Here is a 6762-nt window from a genome sequence, read left to right as displayed (position 1 = left end):
TAAAGCTATACTGGAGCTGCAACAGGAAGCACAGGAGGCAGCTTCACAACACAGGGCTTTATTGACAATACTTAGGAGCCTTCAAGTGTTCTTGACCCTCACTCCAAGCCCATGACATAACATGACATCCAGTTCCTTAAGACACAACTTCAAACATGAAAAAAATCAAATTTGCAGTTCAAAAGAGCAGTTTTAACACTGAACCTTCATGTCATCCCCAATATGTTCAGTTTGCTTTGCTGGGATGAGCTTTTCAGATGAATGAGCTCCCCAGTCTGCATGGAGGAGATGGAAACACAGCTGGAGACATGTGGGGAGATCAGGCAGGTTCAAGCTTGTACCAAGCTAAAGGTGGGCAGCACCACACAGGGATATAAACCTGGTTTAACTGGCTTGGTTTGCAGAATTGCTTCATGATTAGCTGTCCTGGAACAACTGGGGGTAGAGGTGTGCAGGGCCAGAAATACGCAGTCATGTGGCAACAGAGGAGCAAAACCTCCCTTCAGCTGTGGCTGCCACCCAGCTGCTGAGGAACTGGCAGCATTCAGTGTCAAGTCTGTAGCCTTCTGCAGTGCTGGAAGAAAGAGAACATACTGGCTTGTTTTGGGTGGACAGAAAACCTGTGATCACTCTAGGAGGTGCCTCTGTTAATCAGCATGGTGTTAAAATTAACTTGTGCCTAGCTGAGATGGTCTTACCATCACAACCCTTTCTGAAAGACTCTGTTAGAGTCCATCAACAGTTAAGCCCCTCAGACAATATATGAGACTTTTAAAGAAGACTCTCCACAAAGCTTTGAAATTCAGTTTTTCACTGCTTTGAACTAACATGCCATCAATTCCTTTATAAACAGAATAGGTATCTCACACTAATAAATATTTCTAACTCATATGTAAATGCTGTTCTAATTTGATTTTGACCATTTTTACTTACTTTACATACTTTAACTTTTGTGTACAAGACCAGAAATTACTATCATAATTACTATCATTATTACTATTACTCTTTATCTTGGACATCTAAACTTTACTCCATGCTAAGCTAAGTAATTTACTTGATCAAAGTGTAGGCTGTACTTGACAGCTGTCACAAAATCCCTTAATATTCCTGCAGTTTGATGTCTTCTCCACTGCTTTATTGTCAGCACAGCAGTTTTCTTGCTATCACCAGCAGCTTTTTTCTGCTTTCCTTGATTTTTATGACACTCTCCCAGGTTGCTCTGTACAGCTTCAGTGCAGTTCACGAGTGCTGGGCATTTCCTAAGCTGTGGTTTAGAGTCTCCACAGCCTTGGTGTTCAGTTACCAGTGAAATTACATTTAACTCCCAAGCTGTTTACATTTCAAACAAAAGGATTTCTCTGTACAGCATCCAAACCTGACAAAGTTACAAGCGCTTAAGCTTTTTGCAGAGATCAAATATAAAAAAATATCTCTCCTCATATTTCCTTTGGTTGCAGTGTTCTGCATAACATATAGATTAGCTTGTATCTACAGAGCAGCTTTTTATGTATCACATAAGCTTTTATTGATAAGCTCACTCTTCTAATCCTCTAAGGATTCCATACAAATTCAGTCTTTCTCCTTCTTAACTTCTTAATTCCTTACTTATTCAAAAGATATTTCTACACTTGACACCTTAAAGACTTGGAAATATATTTTTTTTCAGAATAGCTGTTAAGCTTTGCATCTAACTGGCCTATTAACAAATCTATGACTCAATGAAAGGCTAAATTCCACTCTTTCCCATTTTCCTAAACCAGGCTTGACTGTACTCATAAGATGACATAAGGTCTTGAAGGACCACACTAAAAAATCTTCAGTTATCTAAGTGACAATCTGATTTAATAAACCCTGTGTCCATTAAAATTTATTCCAAACATTTTGGCTAACCGCTTTTCTATCAGATCAAGCATAAGGTGCCTGTATCAGAATTCCCCAGATCACCCCACAAGTCCTTTCAGGTCACTTCCCACTCCTTGACTCCTGAGCTCACAGCACATGGCTGCAGCTGCTCTTCTGCAAATCCAGGCTTGGACCACACTCCTTTCCAGAGTCTCACCATAGTCAGCTCTCTTCCCATCACACTTTGTGTGGCTTTTGGGGGTTTCTCGCTGCTGTCCCCCGTCCCTCCCCGGCCCCCCGGGACCCTCCGGCTAGCTGTCCCCTCTCGGGGCCGGGGTTCTCCACGGTCCCACTGCCCTGGGCTCACCAGGCAGCGTCTGGGTTAGCACGGTCCGAGCTGCGGCGCTGCCTCAGTTGCCGCTAGGATTCGAGATAAAGAGACCAAGAGAGACCAATGGTATGCTTGTCCAGAGAGATTGTATTGCCTGAACCATAGCAGGGACCAAAGGCCCTGGGCTACTGCCCAGATACAGTTTTTATACAGCAAAATTAAGAGATAAGGTCTAAACAATGGGGATACTGTCCAGCTTAGGCACATCAGAACCACCCCAGGGGCTGGGTCCAATGGGAACTGCTTAGGGGTGGGGAGAAGGGGGTTTACAGAGAAATCTGAAGCAAAACTTTCCCGAAACAATGGAGCATAGAGAAATGTATCTTTTCCCTCAGTTTCTCATTCCCAAGGCCTTTCTAAAACAATGGGGCATACATAAATGTATCTTTTCCCTCAGTTTCCCATTCCCAAGGCCTTTCTAAAACCCTTCCTCCACACTACCATGCCAGCATGATAGCAACAACTTTGCATCTGTTTTCACCTTGGATGCCCTCTCCGGATCAGGCTCTTCCGTTTTCCCTTAGGCCTTCTCCTGAATCATAGGTACTACATTCTATAATCTTGGCATTGCCAAGAAGCCAGAACCAAGCCTGGCACAGAGCCAGACTTGCTGTAAGCAGCATTCCCTGGAAACAGCTTAGTGCACTGAGAAACTCGTGAGAGTGAATTGGCAGGAGGGCAAAGCAGTCTCTCCTGACAATCAGACAGTGAGGAGCTTTGCTGTGTCGCTGCTGGCAGAACACCTCAGTATCCACGCTAAGCTGACCTGGAAGAATGCAGGAAGCAGGCTCTGCACAATTCTGGCAGTGTGACCTGCTGCAAGCTCCAGGACCTGGATCCTGTCCTAGTGAGGAATACAGATGTAATTCCCACCTGGATTGCAGAATGCCACTTCCTACATTTATATTTTACAGAATCACACACTTGTTAGGGTTGGAAAGGACCTCTGGAGAACATCTATTCCAAGCCCTTCTGCCAAGGCAGAGTCACCTAGAGCAGGTAACACAGGAATAAGTCCAAGTGAGTGAGTGTCTCCAGAAAGGGAGATTCCACAACCTCCCTAGGCAGCCTGTTCCAGTGCTCTACCATCCCCAGTGTAAAAAAGTCAAGGTGTTTAAATTTATGGCCATCACTCCTTGTCCTGTCACTGGGCACACTAGAAAGAGTCTGGCACCATCCTCTTGTCACCCACTTTTGGGATATTTATATATGTTAATGAGATCCCTTCTCAGTCTTCTCCCTTCTAGACTAAACAGACTCAGCTCCTGAAGTCTCTCCTCACCTGAGAGATGCTCCAAACCTGTAATCATGTTTGTGGACCTCCAGTGTACTGTCTCCAGTAGCTCCTTGTTTTCCTGAACTTTGGAGACCAGAACTGAACACGATACTCCAGGTGTGGACTCACTAGGGCCCAGTAGAGGGGGAGGATCACCTCAGTTGACCTGCTGGCCACACTTATCCCAGTGCACTCAGGGTATTTTTTGCCGTCCTGGCTGCAAGGGCACTGCTGGCTCATGGTCAGCTTGCCATCTGCTAAGACTCCCAGTTCTCTGCAGAGCTGCTCTCCACTAGGTCAGCTCCAGCCTGTCCTGGGGTTATTCCTCCTCAGGTGCAGGATCCTACACCTGCCCTTGTTGAATTTCACTAGTTTCTCTCTGTCCAACTTCCCAGCCAATCAAAATTCCGCTCAATGGCAGCCCAGCCTTCAGGTGTATTTGGAGCCATCCTTTCTCCACAAAGGAAAAGGAAGCATCCTTGACCAAGGAGCACACTATGGGGAAGAAACCTTTGAGAAAAACTAGACTAGAGGTACCTAGGAACTCTTCATTGGGATGTACTCCAAAATAGAGATGTTCATCCATCATTTTTTGCCTTGTTTGGTCCACCTTCATGCTGCACACATTTTGTAACATTCTGCTTTTATTTTACATAAAATAACATTTTATTTTACATTAAATAAAGGCTTTAATACCCTTAGGTTCGGTATGTCTTTGCACACCCACCCCAAGGCTCTCAGCCCAGCATGGTCAAACAGGATATAAGAGTGAGCTATCCATAATTGCCATTGCTGCTGCAAATAGTATTGGATGAGGGGGTATGACAAACAAACTAACCAGAAAAGAACAGGAAATATGAGAAGAGAAAGAGAAATAAGGAAGAACCTGATTGCATAAATCAAACTACAACTATGCATAGCTGCCCTTACACAGACACTGCTCCAATCATATGTCCTATGCAAAGCTATCCCTCGCTACAAAAGACCATGTAAGGGATTCTGTCATGGACTACCATCCCAGCACTGGCAGGGAAAAGTAGTGGCTGCAGCTGGTGCTGGCACTTCCACAGCAGGTTCCCCTCAGGTACTTTGGTACCATCCGACAGCCATCTGCTCTCTCTCAGCCTTTCAGAAGCACAGACACAGCAGATCTTTCTTATGTGCTGCAGACCAGACTCAGCTCTGAACCTGAGGGACTCCTTGTCTTCTCCACAGACACGCTGCAACTGCAGCAACAAAAACTGAGCACTCAGGAAGGTTGCCCATGAATGGTTTCATAAACTGCCAGAGGCATAGAGAAACAACAACTGCTGCAGCACAGCACTTCTGTGGCTGCTGACACACCCTGTTAACCTGCTTGCGTGGCTGGAGCTGTGGAAAACGTGGGCACTGCCTGTTTTTCCACTAGTCAGCAATGATGCTGGCAAAGCAGGCATAACAATATACTGCACTGCAAAGTACTGTTGACAAAACACTGCTAGCCTGGACAAGGACAGGAGCTCACTAGTTCACACATTCTTGCCATGGCTCTTAAAGTCAGAGGCACCGAACACCCTGTGCCCTGGCACACTCCCCATTTTCAAAAGGAACATTTCCATTAGAATTTGTCCTTAGCCCTCATATAAAGGGATAAATCTGCTTTTGCTAATAACAAAGATATATATTTTTTTCACAAACTGATTTCATTTTATGCCTACACCATGGTCTCTGAAAACTCTACTTACAGGTTGAAGCAATAAAGAAACCTTGCCTAAGGTTTCTTAGGCATCTAAGAAAAAGGTTTCTTAGGCATCTAAGAAAAAGGTTTCTTAGGCATCTAAGAAAAAGGTTTCTTAGGCATCTAAGAAACCTTAGATCTGCCAAGAGCACTTTGCAAAGCGCATTTTGCAAAGATCTCTGGGATGTTCTAGAGCCCGCGTGAAGCCAATAGCATGCTGGATAAACATGAGGAACCTGATTTAGGGATCTTGAGAAAAAAACACGGAAAATGCCAGACTGCAACTTTTATAATAATACTGGTAATTACAGAGTAAGATTGCTACAGAGAAACAGGCTGACAGCATATTGTCTATTGGTTGCATGATTGCATCTAATGATGAGCAGTCTCTTCTAAAACCTGGCACAGATGGTACATACAGTATCACAGAAATAAGGAGCCCTCTGTCCAGCATCTTCTTCACAGTTTACATTAATATTTTCTATGTTTACTGCAGGCATAAAAATGTAAGTAGCAAGTAATAAGTCCATTAATTTTCTACACCTCTGTAAGGTCTTTGCAAACCTCAGTGGGACAAAACCCCTAGTATTTCAGTTTCTTTCCATTAAGAAACCAGTTCATAAAGTTGCAGGTTTTCTTCCTTCTTCTGGGTTTCCTCCCCCATGGTGGAGTTTAAAGTTCCTGTTTACTGAATACACACAAAAACTGTTACTGATAGTATCAGGCAGCATTTGCTGCCTGGCTATTTTGCTCATTACTGACACAACTCTACCCTGTCTAAGATGAACCCTGTATTGCTGCACAGCTTCTTACCATTCATTATTATATGAAATGTTGAACTGTAAAATCAATTTTAAGGAAAATGATCAGTGTATCCTTTCAAGTTCTCATTCCACCAGAGAAGCAACTGCACAGAAAAAAAATAAACAATAAAATCAACAATTTGCACCTTAAAAGAATGGGAAGCTGGACAACATGGATGTTCTAGTTTTTGCCTGACAGCACATAAAGTTTAACCTCAGCATAGTTGGAGTAGAACCCAACTCCGGAATCCCAGCTCCTGAATTCAAATTAAATGCTTTCTCATTCCATGTTCCTTTAATTTTCACTCCCTGCACGTACACTTGCACTTCAGGGAGGGTACAATCCTGCAGGATAGTGGATACGTAACCATGTAAATGTAGATGCCATTACAATGGAAATGCAGAGGAGACTATAGGGCAACATCAGTTTGCAAGGCTGGTCTCAATTTTGGTCTTTATAGTTTTCACATTCTTGATTATGTAAGTTTAACACTTGAAAAAAAAAAATGCCCAAGAAAAGTCATAATGCATGATCCCTAATAATTACTTCTTCCCACAGTCACTACCAAGATGTTTCTACAACCTGTGTATCAACACACAAGAACATTGCTAGAATAAAATAATGTAATTAATTCAAACAATGCTGAATCAACACAGCTCTTTTGCTTGTAATTTATTGAAAACTACTAAAAGGAATCAGAAATTAGAACAGAAAGGAATCAGCGACTCTTCC

Source organism: Lonchura striata, chromosome 2 (assembly GCF_050655825.1).
Source record: "Lonchura striata isolate lonStrDom1 chromosome 2, ASM5065582v1, whole genome shotgun sequence".
Classification (NCBI taxonomy): domain Eukaryota; kingdom Metazoa; phylum Chordata; class Aves; order Passeriformes; family Estrildidae; genus Lonchura; species Lonchura striata.
Note: the sequence above shows the minus strand (reverse complement) of the source record.